The sequence below is a fragment of the Amblyomma mixtum genome, chromosome 3, assembly GCF_055824585.1.
Source record: "Amblyomma mixtum isolate Tamu chromosome 3, ASM5582458v1, whole genome shotgun sequence".
NCBI classification, from domain to species: Eukaryota; Metazoa; Arthropoda; class Arachnida; order Ixodida; family Ixodidae; genus Amblyomma; species Amblyomma mixtum.
This window is the reverse complement of record NC_143014.1, coordinates 415,571,829-415,589,178: the sequence shown is the minus strand read 5'-3', so window position 1 is coordinate 415,589,178 and position 17,350 is coordinate 415,571,829. Positions and strand designations below refer to the sequence as shown.

The window sequence follows — 17,350 nt, the reverse complement described above, 5'->3', positions numbered from 1 at the left end:
TGTTCTAAGAATGAATGATAATGTCACATATTATTGCGAAGTGCGCAGAAGTAGGCGATCGGATGGTTCGACATGATACCTGGAAGCTATCTCAGGAGACGAAAGATCTAAGAAGCGCCAGGGCATTAGAACTGGCAGAGCTGACAAATAAGCACAAGGTAGCTGAAATGAGGAAGTTTATTATGGATAGAATTGAGCATGCTCTAAACAATGGAGGTAGCCTAAAAGCTGCAAAGGGAATACTAGGCATAGTCTAATCTAATTCAACTAATCTTATTTCGACTCTGAAATAGTCTGTGGTGTAAAATAAGTATGGACTTAACTGTCCAGTCTTATCGTAGACAGCATACAAGATTAGACTTGTTTGGTAGCCAGAACTAACACTAGGATGGGGACACTGTGTACCTAGGCTGGGGAATCTTCGTGCATGAACAGGGAACGCAGCACGCCGCCAGCCCGTGCATTCGTATTCGTTGTTCATACTGCCATCACCTTTTACCCTGTCCACCAGCGAGTAAGTGGGCAAAAGGGGCGAAGGTGAAAAATTAGACCTGATAAATTTGATTCGAGAGTGCAGAGAGCTATATTTTCATCATTCCATTTGATCTTCACCAAAAAGGAACGATCAGAGATGTGGGCCAAAATTGTCAAAATTTTAAATTCACGGCATATCTGTAACACAAGAAAAAGATTGAAGAAAGTAATGGCAAAACTTGAAACACCAACTCAAGGTGACGCTGCAGCAAGCACGGCAACAGGAGCGTGAAACTGGTGAATATTGTTTCTATGAACCGGTTAATTGGCACTGTGGGTACTTGAAGTGCCAGATGTGTGTAGACGACACAGCACAGAGTTAGTACAGACAAGCGATGCAGCAAAAGGTGCAGTCAGAGCAGCAAAAAAACCATCGCACATTTACTGTTGCGTATATAGAAAATTCAGCGACAGCTGGATTGCGAAACGCTGATGGAAGTTGTAGCGTTCAGTAACTCAGGAAAGGAGTGTCAGAATTTTGCTATGTTTCTGTCGCTACTTCACCAGCGTGCAAAGATGCCACATGCCATCCTACAGTTTCCCGCATTAGGCAGCATGGCATGTCATCCACTCGTCATTTTTATCTATGAGATACATGAGCGTAAACTTTCTGATGCCGTCAGGGAGTGTGTTTGTGGGCAGTGTTTAGATCACGGGCTCTGAGTTGAACAAAGAAAGTTCAACTCGGCCGATGTTTTCGGAGTCTGGCCTAGCGTGTGAAGGGCATTTTAAATCATTTGGCGGCGTCTTACAACTGTGTGCTCATACTTTTTAAGGCCCGGTAATTGTTCCGAGGACAAAGTGCGCCAAACATAATGTGTAAATTCTGCATTGTCCACATACTAGGAGCTGACAATGTTCTCGGCGTGTGTGCTTCTTTCCGATTGAATTATCGAATGCAGGCTTTAGAAAGCAGACACCACATGTTTTCATGCTTTCTAGCCTGCTTCACTGGTCAGAGGGAATTTCCACAAGTTTTCATTGAAATTCTTTTTTTTTTCTGTTCATAAAACACATAAGTAACGTGCACTCTCCTTTTGTATACATAATGTACTCAGCTCAATTACTACGTCAATTAACGTAGTTACTGGTGTAAGTTGCGCACCTTTTTTTTTAAATTAAGGCAAGAAAAAATAGGTGCAGAAATTGCACGGATATTCTACGAACACATCCTGTAAAAGTATAGAAAGGTCACAACGCACTATATATACTGTATACTGCCGCCTAAACATCCACTCCCCCAACTTGCCTTCCTTGCTGTCCAAAAAAAAAATTGACTCGAAGTATAAGACTTGTACCCCCTCCCACCCCATGTTGTGCAGTTCTCTGCAGAATGGCTTGGCAGTGTATGCACAGGTGCAAGAAGTAAATGTGCAAATGATGTAGTTGCGAAGCCAGCAAGAGGCAAATGGAGTCACAAGGTGATCGAATAGTGCCTTCCCATGCTGCCCATCCGACTGGCAGGAAACCAAGCAGCAAAAATTGGGTAGTTTCACATTACGATGTGCACCAGAGGTAGCTGCAATGCACTTTCTCAACTTTTCAGCTAGGAAAGCGATTGGTAGCATGAGCGAGCCTGATAAACGGCACGCAGCTCGTCCCCTCGGCTCTGCAGCTGCAGGCAACGATGCAGCTGCACTGATGCTTTCAAGCCCCTGTTGGGCGCACCCACGTGCTTGCTGGTAATGGTCTGGCACAGCAGGGAGAGTAAAATATGCTAGTAAAACTTTTTATAAATGGTAATAATTTAGCGGTGCACGAATAATGTGAGTATATACTGTATTTTCGTTTCTCCTGCATCCTTGTTATTTCTCCCTCTGCGTGATGCTTTAAGCTCCTGTACCCAGCTTTTCAATGCAACGGCACCCAAAATCAGAAGAGTGCGACGAGTGGGCTTTGTAGTGGTTTAATATAAGCATGTGACCAGCATGTTTGAATGCAAACTTGCTTTGTACACAGTACCCATGCAACATGAAAACAGGAAGATTGTCTATCAGTAAAAAATGTTCTATTTCATGGAAGCAAAACAGTGCCCAATCAAGACATACAGAATGAGACTTGTAAACAGCAGGCACAGCGATACTCTGTTCTGCAGCTGATACTACACAATGGGGACCAGTGAAGAGCACATACTACATAGCAAAAACATGTTTAGGAAAGGTGGAAGGTGCTGCTTGGATAAAGTGAAATTATTTTGCAAGCAGCGGCACAAGTATGCAGGCAGAACTGCTTACAGGCCGTCATAACACAAAAAATGTGCAAGTGCTTTATTGTTGTCAGTACGGATGAAGGATCTTGCACATCAATGTAAACAACTGCAAAGCAAGGGTCATCCTGATACAGCAATAGTATCTCAGCTGCCTATGTGAACAGTGTATAAACTGGTCTTCATATTTTGCTAGTGCATCTATTGCAAGCAGTACAGCCACGAAAGCACCCTTACTGGGATGTGCCATCTCAAAGTTGTATGGCTCTGTGATTAGTTTTGTAATGCATAATTTGACTACATGACATTTGCTGTCGAGAAAAAAATCGCATGAACTTCATAAATATCTGAACATAGGTGCTGGCCGCAACGAAAATGAGCTGGATGCTGTGCTGAAAGCTGTCCACAAAGGGCTTGGCGAGGACAACCCCATGGGTGCTTGAAGACATCCCTGCCGGCATCAATTTAACAGTGTAAGTAAAGGTTTTATCTATGCACTATGTCATCATACAACTTCAAGGGATACTGAGCACAACTGTGTGCAACATTTCTTACTAAAAATTGGTTTTGCATCTTTTTGAAGCTGTATGTGGGTTGTTTTGTGTAAAAATTGCAGTAATCGCCAAGAAAAATCAAATTAAAAATTCATCGCTCTCTTTAACACTGAAAGCAAACTTGTGACGTCAGTACAAAAAAACATGAGTTCGTAATGACTGCTTCTATGTGAATGACAGTGTAGCTCAAGCTTGGGAACCTCTGTCTACAAACTGTCTCGACATGCCGCAGCAGTATGCTTACAAGAAGGACCAGTGGTGGCAGCACCTGCTGATGCTGTTTTTACTGCTTTTTCAGATGCAAAAAAAAGCTCAGTTTTCAGCGTTAGTGCCATGTGTGTCATCGTCCAGCAGTTGAAGGATTACTGAAGATGAGCATCAATTTTCTTCAGTGTCCCTTGACAAAAGCGCAGCGCGAAACACAATGATGGGCATAAAGCCAAAGCAAGTAGCACATGGCTGTACTTTGCTGCCACAGCCTTTCATTGTGCTCATGCAACATGCAGCATCAGATGGCACTTGAGCCGGTCTGCAATGCCTTTGAGGGCATTTTGAAATGCTCATTTCAAATGTTTTATGGCAATAAAAAGTGTCTACACGCAGAAACGGGTAGAAATAGCATGAAACGTGGATGTGATCACACGAGCAGTCAAGTCTCAATCAAAGCACTGCTGTGGGTGCAACTGCAGAGGTATCTTGCACGACACAGCCTGCTGTTAACTCGGTACAAGTGACTCATCAGTGCCGCGTGCCTTTGCAGAGTGATGCTACACAAGCTTTAGAGCCAGCACAAGAGTCGCTTACCAGGCCTCAGAGGTGAACCTCCCAGTGAGCAGCTCCACTGATGTGTACTTGGAGCATCGTAGCGAGGCCGACCCTGCCGAAGTGTTGTTCACGTTGAAGGACATTGACGTGGTGACTTACGAGAACAGTGCAGCTGCTGCCTGAACATTCACCCGTGGGGCAGCTGGAGTCGCCAAAAAGCAAGGAGCAGCTGTCACAGTCCACACATGACAACAGGGAGCGGCCAGCCTCTTCGCACCAGTCACGGTCATGTAAGCACGCACTATAAATGCAGTAAGTCTTCTAGTTGAATCGTCAAAACATTGAACTCAAGGCAGCCACCTTGAAAAAGAGACCAAGGGGTGCTGAGGCCGATCTGGCTACAGCAACTTGAGTAGCAGAAGCAACAGCCAAGGTGACGCAAGCTGCTGCTGATACACTTGGCAAATATGCTGCCTTAGCACATCAACTTGGTTATGTTGCTGCTGGTACCAAGAATTTGCTGTACGCACATAAAGAGGTGGAGTGCTCAGAGGAAAAGGTGCTGGACCTTGAGGGGAGGTGCCGGCCTTTGGAGCTCAAAACGCTAGAGCACGACACCAACAGCAAAAAAAGAGGGAATGTGTGAATATGTGTAAATATAGTGTAAATAGTTGTGTGAAGTATCAATAGCAGTAGCATAGTAGTGCAGTGAAGTGGTGTTGTCTTACACACTGGTATACAATGTGCCATAGTGTATCATGCCACCTTGCACATTGATGTGTGAATATTTCTTAGTATTCTGCCATTTCTTTTACCCCGTATTGAGTACTGAAATTTGTGTACACATTTCTTTCTGTTGTACTGTATTTATATGAGAACACACTTTTAATTTCTTGTCTTAGTTATGACTCGAAATTAGGGTTTGCATGAGTAAATAAATTTTAATCATCATACTAATGGTGCCTTTCTGTATCTATTTTCTTCAAGCATGTTCACTGTTAATTGTTGATCCATTTTTGGTAACAATTATGAATGTCGCTATCAGTTTTTGCATTGTGACAATGCAATTTAATGTCTGTTTTAATGAACGAACTCACATGCGTCTCACTGCTGGCTAAGACAGTGGCTTGGGCAGCGCCTTGCAGCAGACCCACATCCTATTAAAAAAAACAATGCATAGGACATGAAGTTGAAGCCCACAATGCTTGATGTGCCACAGCCACCGCGAAGCTGGACACAGGTGCACAGTGAAATGTACTACCACTGAAAAAAAGTGCAAGAAATGGGACTTCATATATATTTATCCACTGTCAAAAGAATTTCAATATTCAGCAACCATAAGATGGAAGTGTTGAGTGAAGGCGGAGAAACCTCTGAAGTAAGCGGTCAACCAACTAAGCCGAAATTTCTTGTTGTCGATGCTAATGTCACGCCAGCGCTAAGACAGAATACCTGCAAGTTACTTAATCTGTTAAAGAGATTGCATGCAGTCAAAGCAAGTACGAAGGAAGATATCTTCCAAGGCATTCGATGCATCAGATGTTTTTAATGCAATGGGGACATAAAAAAAACCTAGCACAAGTTTAGTAAGCAAATACACAAGAAGGATCCCTTGTGCTCTGATGGATGAAGTCAAGAAAGACCTTATAGTCATGAAACAAAAGGCAATCGTTGAAAAAATTGAGGAGCCAACACCGTTCAGCAGTGAAATGGTTGTGGTCAAACAACAAGGTAAGCTAAGAATGTGCATTGATCCAGAAGTGAACAAAGTGGTACTAAGAAATTATTCACTAAAGGCACAGGAAGAAATCATTGCACGCATCAAAGGGGCCAGGCGGTTTACCCTATTAGACTTAAAGAAAGGATTCTGGCAAATTGAAGTTGTCGGATCACACGAAGCAGTACCTAGCGTCCAGTACACCATGAATTATGTACTACTACTTTATGAGAGTGCCATTTGGAATTGCTACAGCATCTAAGGTGTTTCAGCAAGTTATTGCCAGAATCCTCGAAGGCACTCCCAATACTGTCAGCTCGGTGGATGACATTCTTGTGTATGCAGCAGTCTACAACTTCAAAAATACACAGAAAAGGTCACGGACCAGGTGCCAAGTTTCTAGGGCATGAAATAACTTCAGATGGGCTCAAGATTGACGAAGAAACAGTAGCTGCTATTGACCAGCTTGGAGAACCAGGCAACAAATCTTAACTACCGAGGCTACTAGGTAGGATCCAGTACCTCCAGAAATTAATGCCGAACCCAGCAGAAAGCACAACGCAAGAACACTCATAACCAAGGATGTCGAGTACCTGTGGACACGAGCAGAGCAAGGCACTGACCAGAATCAAGAAAGCCCTGAAAACTGCACAAACGCTGGCATGCTACAACGTCAGTGTGGCTATGACACTTTCAGTCGACGCCAGTTGTAAGGCTTCAAAGTGGTTCTGCTACAAGGAGAGCCCAGCGCTTATGCCTCAGCCTCAATAACTGAGACCCAGCAGCAGTCCAAACTGAAAAGAGCACTGGCTATCATATAGTCATATATCATATAGTCTGCGTGCGTGTGCGTGTGTGTGTGTGTGTGTGTGTGTGTGTGTGTGTGTGTGTGTGTGTGTGAGAGAGAGAGAGAGAGAGACCAATGACCATACAGACTAACCACAAACTCATTGAAAGCATCGCCAAAAATAGAATAAGCAAAGCACTTTCAAGACTGCGAAGGCTGCTTCTAGACATGCAGCTGTATACACCAGCTGTCATGTATAAAACAGGCTGAGAGCTAGTGATAGCTGACCTGTTGACCACAGACTGCAACAGCAATCAGACAACTGATGAGTGCACGAATGACCTCCAGGTCATGGCAGTTGTGCCAAAGGCACCCAATACATGGGAGGACTTCAAGGAAGAGGTTGAAATGGACAAAGGCTTGTAAAGAACAAATGGAAACCTATTTATGCACTCGTGTAACCTGAGTATCTATGATTAGAATAAGCATTGGTTACATACTGTATTTTCGCGATTCTAAGCACCCCCCTATTTTAGTAAGAAAATTTAGAAAAAAAGTTTGCATGCGAATCTAAGCACCCCCTTTTTGCGAGGAAGATTGTGTTGCCAAGGCCGCCAAGCACACTTGCGCACTCTTTCGTCGAGCCTGTGTAGTTGGAGTCCCGAGGTGGCGCGGTCTACGTGGCGTCCACGGCACTTTTTGTGTTGCTGCGTTCCGACACTACAAGACAGATGGTGGCACGGAATGCAAAAAAAAAACTAACCAACAAACCGCCGAAAGCGACTGCGATAACTCTGTCAGTAGTAGTATTTATTTATTTATTTTTGAGTAGTGTCTGGTCGGTCAGCCTGTTGTCACATGGGCCTGGTATCGGCGGCGCTCGGCAGGTTTTGCGGGCATTGAGGGCGTGCGTTGCTTTGTCTAGTGTCAGTTGCTTGACAGCCCTAACGCCTAACGTGCCTAACGCAAGTCGGGATGAGTGCAAAAAGGGCTGCCTACAGCTTGAAGTTCAAGCGAACTGTGGTCAAGTTCGCCAAAGATAATGGCAACCACAGTACCGCTACGGAATTCGGCGCGGACCGGGCGTGCATCTTCAGGCGGAGGAAACAGCGGGATAAGATTTTCAAAGACGCCGTGACACGCAAGAAGTTAATGGGACCGCGCAAGGGCCGACATATCGAGATAAAGGTAGAAATAACTTCGATGGAACAGAAGACGACCTGCTGTGGGATACTGAGAGTGGCTCCTCAAGCGGTGTGACGGGCTCGAGTGGCAGTGAGAATGACGAATAGCAGATACAAGCGGTGGGTTCACTGTCTGAAGCTATTTTTCTTTTGAATGTTTGCTAAATAAAATGTTTTTCTCGCGCCCGTATCATCGAGATTTCGCCGCAAAAAGAGGGGCCCAGGGGGGGGGGTGTCATTTTAGATTTTTCGAATCTAAGCACCCCCCCTCTCTTTGCGCATCGCGATCATGAAAAAAAGGGGGTGCTTAGAATCGATTAAATACAGTGTGTGTTGCCTGTTTTCGTGTTGTGTATGGACTACGTTGTTAAATGACTGCAAAGCAAATATTTCATTGCACGCTCTTTGGCTTTCAAGAGGTCAATAAACGAAGGCCACATCACAAAACGAAAAAATTGAGGGGTCACTTTGTTGACCTAAAGTATGGTGAAGCGGAAGCCTTAAGCGCGATGTTGCTGCTTGTGTCACTGATGTGTGGTTAAGATGTTAAGCTTCGCCTCTAAGAGTGGAACGCGACAGCGTCATGCAATACTGCCAGGGAGTCCACAGAACGCCATCGCCTGTTCGGCTCTATGCCTTGCTCGTCGTTAAATTGGTTTTTGAGGAAAGGAAATGTAGCTGTCTCGCATATCTCGGTGGACACCTGAACCTCGCCGTAAGGGAAGGGAGGAAGATGGGAGTGAACGAAGACTCCGTATTCACTAGACGCGCCTTTGTTCATTCCAAACCATCGTGCTGGCATGGCGGAGTGGTTAGCGTGCTTGTCTCGCATTCCGGAGACCCTAGTTCAATTCTGCAACTCGAGAAATTTCCTACCTGGTTTTATTTATCTTTCTGGTCTGACTAGAAAGGTTAATTAGGTTAATCGGTTAATTGAAATAAGTGGGACTACCTCAGTCCCACTTACTTGGAGCATCACTATACCATCCCTTTAATTGGTTGCATGGTTCTAGCCAAAGTAAAATTTGCCGCATTTGAAATTCGCGCTTGTGACGTCATGACCATTTCAACCAATTAAAGAGCGTGACATTTCTGTCAACAACTCCTGCTTACAACGATGAGGCATTAAAGGCTTCCGCCTTAAAATGTCAACGAATGAGCCACTCACACTGGACGTAGCGTTCGACATCAGCCGCTGGAAACGTTTAAATCGTGCGACTAGTTTTGCCATGATTGTATTGCACATGCTTGTACTTACAGTGGGAGAAACGGTGCTGCACGAGACAGTGCGTACAGCAAATCCATCGCGACGGTGTGGATATGGAAGGAAGGGCACCTCGTCTGGCACTTCCCGGTTCTTGTCAATGCTGCTTGCGTACACCTTGGCCACGTTGTGGAGCACACAGCATGCAACTGTGTTTGTCGCTACGCAGTCTGGCATCATGCTTGCTCTGTATGCATGCAAGGGAAGTGCCACTTTAACTGGCCTATGATGCAGCCAAAAAAAAGCAAGGTGACTGAGCTCTTGACTGCTCCTTCTGTTATGATGCTAATGAGCACAAATCAAGTGATTTCAGTTGCATCGACTCCACACGCAGGGTTTACTGGGCGCATTAATTATGGGCAGGAATGCAGAATGTGGCTTGCGATGTTAGAATAAAGCCCCATTGACACTTCACGAGGTCTGTGGTGTCCTAAATTAACTGCTTTCTATCTCGCACAAAACAGTAATGTCTGCAGTAATGTGCACTGAATTAAAACTGTGTGGCATGCACTTTATAAACATAACCAGTGGAATGTTGTACGGAATGTTTTGTAGTAAGTACATATACGACAGCCGATTTCATTCAGTATAAATTCAAAATAGCATTTGTAACTGCCACGTTCTGCCAATGACACGGAGCCATGCTCATGGTCAGTGGCCAAGAAAGCGGGCAATCGTGAACGTAGAAAGCTGTGCACAAACCTTTCAACCACAACCCTGGTGATCCTGTGTGCTGCATTGTACCGCCTTTTCGCAGGCATTTCAGGACTCTGAAAGGGCGTCATGAGCCATGGCCTGCATGGGTACCCGCTGTCGCCAAGCAGAGTACCGGTGTAGGCTCCCGACTTGAAGCACTAGGCAAGGCTGCTGTTGGTGGCCACTTGCATGTCGTGAGTACCTCTCAGCCACTTGGCGACCACGTTGAGGATCTGGTGTTTGCTGTCCATCACAAGCTGCGCATTGATGGAATGGTAGAAGTGGCAATTTATATACGCCTCCTCATGTAGCTCTGGGGCTTGGATCCAGACGCTAGTGCCGTCGATGGTGTCCATAATGCTGGTAAAGCCTCCAACAGCGTGCAAGTCTGCCGTGAGGTGAGGCACCTTGTCCGCGGAAGGCCAGTTATGAACGAGACGCCATTATTGCAGCGGTGAAACTCATTACGTCACTTGAGATTGCATACATGTAAGGGCACTAACTCGCATTTCAGTGGTACGTCGTTTTTGTTCCTACTGCGGTACAAATTTTGATCGCACCCTTACATGACATCTCTACACAATTCCTCATTGCTATTCAGGGTCAGGACGTTATCCCACAATCGTTACCTAGTGCTTCTGAAGAAGTAAAACCAATTGCACTGAAACAAAAATGGTTGAATCGGAAGTGCGGAAAAATGGTTGACCTGCCCTTCAGCCACTGAGGACCATTCGTTAAGTGCAATAGTTTAGGAGCTTCTTTATAGATTCATTTCAAATTTCATTTTGGGTAGACTTTTTTTAGTCCCTGTACATTTATTTTCAATTGCTTTAAGCCTGTAATAGCTATACTGGGACAGGCATTGCCTCCTTTCTTTATTCCGTTTTTTTTAATAGTGTGTGTCTAATGAGCTTTATGCGCTATAGTCTCGAACCTTCATACGACTACCACGTACCACATAGTTAGCAATGCTATCGCATTACACTCTTAAGGCTACTTAAGCGTCTCCAGAATTTTGCTTGAATATACATACTGTTGCAGTTTTAACATGTACGTACTGCCACATGTATGTTTCCCATCCAGAGCTACGTAAATGTATAACAATTACTGAACTACCTGTGTCTTGCTTACACCTGCTCGTCCCCAGAGGAGGAGCCTGGCATGATTGGAGGCTTTCCTGGTAATGTGTGTGCTATCCACGGCACTCATGTCAGGGTCCAAGGACTGGGCTGCACAGGGGCAGTCACAATCAGCCGGTCACCTTTGCAACACTCCCACTAATGCCGTGCTGTTTGAACTGCGGCTCTTCTGCCTGGCCCACTGGTAAATATTGTGGCAGCTGCGGTGCTGTTGGTGTCAGCACTGCGTGTTTAGTGTGTGCTGCCCTGACATTCGCAATGTCATCAGCTGAAGTGAAGCCACAGCTCCCCTCATTCATGACTTCAGAACAGGGCTTTGCTGTTGCAGGTGCTCCCTACGTGGCAATTAAAAAAAATTGCTACCCTTGCTCTTCATTCTCTTATATGGGGTGACAGGTTGTGGCAGCTGGATGTCCTGGAAGATAAAATTTTTTCTATGCAGCTCATTTCTTTGACATTTACTGAATAACAAGTGATCACTGATAATGCCCGGGCACACGTGTTCCTTTCTGCCGGCGAAATGCAAAAAAGCGTCCAATGCTGTGTGCTGTCAGTGCACGTTAAATATCCCCAGGTGGTCAAAATTAATCCAGAGACCTCCACTGTGGCACCTCTTCCCTCTTTCACTCCCTCCTTTACTTCTTCCCTTGCGGTGCAGTTAGGGTGTGCACCGAGAAATGTGTGACAGTTACTGCGTGATTTCCTTTCCTCAAAACTAATTCTGCTGCTGTCCTCTGAGGCGCTCCCAAGGACACCGTTATTTTTCAAGTCTCCACACATACAACAAACTGCCTGAGGGCTATTCCTCAGAGGGGATTCGTGCCAATTAAGTCGTTAAAGGTAAATACCAATGGTCGCAACTGTATCCTCTCACACTCCATGTTGAAGAAACTTCTTGCAAACAAGCCACAGTTGCAGTGGCTATTCGTAGCTGGATATGAAAGGCACATATGAAATCAAGAGTTCTACTCAGAAGCTGAATGAATGAATTTTTTACCAACAATGACTGAGAATAATGAGCATGAAATGGTAGGCTGCATATCATGTGCTAGTTATCGTGTTGTTTGCACAACACTGCAGTCACTGTTTGCAACTTGTTTCCAGCTACCAAGCAGATGTGGCAAAATGCTGGAAGCTGACATGGTGCACAGAAAACACCATGCTGAATGACGTGGTTCTGAATGCAGTACCACCTACACAGCAACACAAAGTAATCAGTCACACACAAGGAATAAAAACATTAAAGCTGTAATTTAATTAACACTCACTGTTTGACAGAAGGCACATAGCCACGTGGTGCATCAATGTGGATACAGAAAAACAATGTACACAAAGGAGTACAGGATGGGGACACACACACGGCATATTGATAGAACTGCTAAAATTTTAGGAGGCATCGATCGGTGACTTATGTACTGCAGTTTCTGCTCTAAGGGGCTCAGTAGCGAAGCATTCACTATAATTTGATACTGCAAAATGCCAGCAGTGCCACCTTTGCTTTGCATTCTCAGAGTCATCGGCCTTCATAGCAGCCTCACTCAGTTTAAGCTTCCCTCATCTGTGCACAGTCATAAGTGCCTACAGGAAAGCCTCCTATTTTGTCGCACGCAGTAGTAGGTGCTAGTGCACTGCACAGGCTCAGGCCGGCCCAAAAGCCCAGGCCCGGCCGGGCCGGGACATGATTTGTTTTGCCAGGCCGGGCTTAAAGCTGCGGACCAAGTCGCGCTTGGGTTCATACAGAAACAGCTGGGGTCCGACTATTCATTCACTATTGCAGAGTGAAGTACACACCTGCGGCATTGGAGCAGCGATACGGATGAGCTGTGGGTTATAGTACGCGCTGAGAAAAACCTAAGCTTTATTCATTGACAATTATTTGCTTATTTCCATGCCGTGGTGGCCTAGTGGTCAAGGCGCGTGATTACTGAGCCAGGGAACCAAGGTTTGCTCCTAGCCTCGGCGGCCGCATTTCTGTTGAGACTGCAAACATGGCAGACATGTACACTTTGTAGTATCATTGCTCGTTGAAAAATTCCACGTGGTCGAAATGATCCGGAGCCCTCTGCTTCGGTTTCTCTCACAGCCTGACTGCCCTTGGGCCCTTAAGCCCCAAAAACATAGCTTTTATTTTATAGATATATTTTTCTCGTGAGAAAATTCACAAACCAAAGTGCGTTTGGTTTTCTTTTTGATCTGCTGACTGGAACGTCTCCTAAATGAAATAGCCACAAAAGCTCGCGAGAGTTTGTAAATCTCATCTCATAACCACATCTATCTCTCCTCGCTTCTTCAGCCTGGTTGTCATGACAAGTGTTTTGCACTGTAAGTTATCACGTGGCTCGCGCGTTATCTTCTGCTCCACCAGTAAGAGCAAAATTCAGCCGGTCTTAATTGGCCATTGATTGTTCGTCATCTTAAAACATACCTGTGCACTATTATAAATGTAATCGGGAAGAACATATTAGTATAGGACGCTTAATTATAGTCATGAAACACATACCGGGAAATACTCAAGCTTTTTTTTCTTTTTGTTTCTGCTGAAAGGCGACCAGTTCAGCTATGAGTTTAACCTGTGAGATCGTGTTCACTAAAAAAATCTCATCCCATTGCTTGCTAGGCAGCTTTAATGTTTATACATTGCGGAGGCAAAATGTAACTGATTAGAATCATGGGGGAATGCAAAGTAGTCTATTACGCGCGTATGCAGCCCTTTTTATTTGGCTCTCGGAAGTTCAGAGTTTAAATTTGCCCACCTACACGAGATCACTGTCCAAAAGACGGGCCTGGCAAGCACTACTCTTAATGACTTCCTTCTGGGTTAAAAAGAACCAACTTTATTCAAGCCAAACTGCAGTTTCAGAACCTTTGTCGGCCAGTTCCTTATCGGTGTAGTAGCAGTCTACTTGCTCAGAGTGAGCAGTATACTTCAAGCGTTACTGTGAAATGGGCCGGGCTGGGTTTCACTCCGGGACTCACGGGCCGGGCCGGGCTCGGGCTTCAGGTCTCGGGCTTGGGCCGGGTTCAGGCCTGAGATTGAGGCCCGTGCAGTGCTCTAGTAGGTGCCCTTGCCACAACATTGTGCTTGAAGTATAGATACAAGTGTTAAGCAATGTTGCTGAATGGGTAAAAAAAATTGAAGGCGGTTTGCATATGTACTGCAAGCACATCACTGAAGTGATCCAAGCCAAAAAGCGTTATGTACCAGTAATTAGCACAACATTGCACTGCACATGTGAATGGCACACAAGCCATTCTTTGACAAGGCAATGCGTAGCGTGCTCTGAACAAAAGCTTTCAGTGTTGTCATTCATAGAAGCACTGCTGTTCAAATCTTGTTACCTTTCTTTTTTCTTAACATCACTACATTCGCAAGGATTGATACAGGAAGAGATGAAAAAGTAAACTTCATATGTGTTGAAGAAAATGAGCTATGTTCTAGTACACTTTCAAGCTACAATGTCTTAATGAGACAAAAAAACTTTAGACCAGCACAGCAAAGTGTGCATGGCCAAATTGTGTGCAAGATGAAACTCCTGCTTGTTAACTTTCATATTTTACCTCTCAACTACTGTGCAGTATCGGTGATTCTTAGCCAAATTGATGTATCAGACATGACCAGTATGCTTTATTGCTGGCCTAATCTTTGCTGTGGTCACTACCTGCCCTAGATAGACATATTCTCTTACTACTTCCAGCATCTCGCTACGAATTGCGAACTGTTGTTCCCTTGCTAGACTGTTGAACATTACTTTGGTTTTCTGCATGTTAATTTTTAACCCCACCGTTATGCTCTGTCTGTCTAACTCATTGATCATGCTTTGCTTTTCATGTCCTGAGTGACTTAGCAAAGCAATGTCATCGGCGGATTGCAAATTACTTAGGTATTCTCTATTAACTCTTATCCCCAACTGTTCCCATTTCAGGCTTTGGAATACCTTCTGTAAACAGGCAGTGAATAGATTGGTGAGATAGTGTCTCCCTGCCTGACACCTTTCCATATTGGAATTTTAGTGCTGACGTTGTGGAGCGCTATGGTAGCTATGCAATCGTTATAAATATCATCCTATATTTTCACATAAAACTCCTCTACACCTTGATTCTGCAATGCCTACATGACAGCTGAAGTTTCCACTGAGTCAAATGCTTTCTCGTAATCAATGAAGGATATATGTAGGGGTTGAGGTCATGAGAGGGAAACAGCTAAAAGAATAAAAATAGGGTGAAGCACATATGGCAGGTTCTGTCAGATCATGAATGGCAATTTGCCAATATTCCTCAAGAGAAAAGTCTACAACAGCTGTCTCTTACTGGCACTCACCTATGGAGCAGAAATGTGGAGGCTAACAAAGAAGGCTCAGCTTAAGTTTAGGACAACGCAGTGAGCTATGGAAAGACAAATGATAAGTGTAATGTTAAGAGATCGGATGCAGGTGAAGTGGGTGAGGGAATAAATGCAGGTTAATGACATCCTAGTCAAAATGAAGGGGAAAAAATGGGCTTGGGCAGGACGTGTAATGCAAAGGCAAGATAACCGGTGGTCCTTAACCCTTTGAGGGTCGAATTATTTTGAAGAAAACTATCCCAGGTGGTCAAATTACTTTATTGCGGATCTTGAATCTACAAAATGTATATAATCGAGATAAATAGTTAAAAAAAACTTAGGAACAGTACTTTGGTGACAGCATCACACTCACAACTGGAAAATGTTCAATAGAATTTCACGAGCGACGGTGATAAACAAGCTAAGAGCAGCACCAATAAAGATAGAAATCAACTTCCGCCGCCTCTGCAAGAGAGTGCCCAAAAAGAGAAAACATGTTTCGCGCGACTCCGTTGTGATCCCGCGGTGGAATCAAAACCGCGTAGGCGCTTTGCCGCAGAGAGCGACAATACCTCGCGAACAACGGTGATAAGCAAGCTAAGAGCAGCGCCAATAAAGATAGAAATCAACTTCGGCAGCCCCTGCAAGATAGTGCTGACAAAAAGAAAACTCAAATTTCGCGCGACTCCGTTGCGATCACGCGGCGAAAGCGCAGTCTGTGCCGCTGCGCTAAAGCTAGACATAAGTTCTGCTTATCTCCGTAAGAAGGCAGCACAAAATTCAAACACTTCTTGTAAGTCCTAAGAGGTGGCAGCACCCCCCAGTGAGGACGCATTGTTCTTTTGGCGCAAAATTTCAAACGGAAGATCGAAACCGTACCCGTACGGCAAAGACCTTGCGGGACAGAAAACCGCCGCCGTACATATATGGCAAAAACCTTCAAATGGTTAATGGTAACGGGGTGGATTCCAAGAGAAGGCAAACGTAGCAGGGGGTGGTAGAAAGTTAGGTGGGCGGATGAGATTAAGAAGTTTGTGGGGATACGGTGGCCGCAACTTGCGAAGGACAGGGTTAATTGGAGAGACATGGGAGAGGCCTTTGCCCTGCAGTGGGAGTAGTGAGGTTGATGATGATGATGATCTTTGCTGTATATTAACCAGCAGCATAAAGACAACACTTCAGCTTTCAGCAGAGAAGGTATGAACATGAAATAGCAAGCAGAATAATATATCTGTGACAACCAGCCAGTCCCCTCAAGGATGATGCGACTGCAGGTATTTCGATTAATATCAATCCAACCAATTTTCAAACCGCTTTGAATAGTCCTTGGTCAATCAGCCCATTCTTCAACAACTGTAGTTCGTTTGAAAGTGTGCAACATTTCAGCTTATGCAGACGATTCTGTATTACAAGCATGATATGGAGACTCTTGTACAAGTATTGCTTACAATGAACTGCCTGCTCTGCGTAGCAGCATCACACCTTTGAAATTTTGTTTACTTACTTGTAGGACAGTGCTCAAAATGACAATGTGAAACATTTTGGCATACCTCTTGATAAGTATTCGCTTTATCTCTGCCCATCTGTAGGACATTGTACTGGTTGATTAACTGTAAATTATATTACTCATGATCCTTTCTTGCACATGTTATGCAATGACTGTAGTATTTTATTAGCTTTAAATTTTGTTTTCACATTTTCTGCACCCTTCTTTTTGTAACTGACTCTCAAAACACTGCTCCCCAAAGCAGAGTAGTCTGCCAACAGTGTTTCCATGCTGACTAAATTCTGTGCCTCTCAAGAAAAAGCTTCTCTCTCTATCCGTACCTATGCATGCAGTCAACATAAAGACAAAGTCCACTAGAAAATCAGGCAACATTACAACATGCACTCTGAAACAAGCTGTCCAGAACTCTATGCACACATTTCAGCAAGAAAACAAGGAGGCCGTGTGAAAACTTTCTATGTCCTCGTCTCAGCAATCCAAGGGACAAAGGCATCGAACTCTTAGAACACAAATTATGAAAAACACTGTGTAATGTTCCACAACTTTCCCATTAGGACATGAGAGTGCAAAATTGCCACACAGACGAGTAAGGGAACAGGGCGAGCGCTGTACTTTCAACAGGATTTATTCAAAGAAGAACGTTTATATAGCCTCTGCCCTTATCCATGTTCTTAAT

At 44.5% G+C, this 17,350-nt stretch overlaps 1 long non-coding RNA gene across 6 annotated transcripts in view; it reads left to right on the top strand.

The window, feature by feature from the left end:
• The window catches only part of LOC149357737 (uncharacterized), a 54,850-nt gene that overhangs the window by 25,009 nt on the left and 12,491 nt on the right, over positions 1–17,350 (top strand). For 4 of the 6 annotated variants that reach the window (XR_016291874.1, XR_016291873.1, XR_016291875.1 and 1 more), the window contains exons 2-3: positions 3,098–3,213; positions 4,055–4,349. This is a non-coding gene — a long non-coding RNA (uncharacterized LOC149357737). Of the gene's footprint in view, positions 1–3,097; positions 3,214–4,054; positions 4,350–9,768; positions 9,902–17,350 lie in introns of those variants that run through there. The other 2 variants (XR_016291877.1, XR_016291871.1) reach the window with 2 other exon arrangements.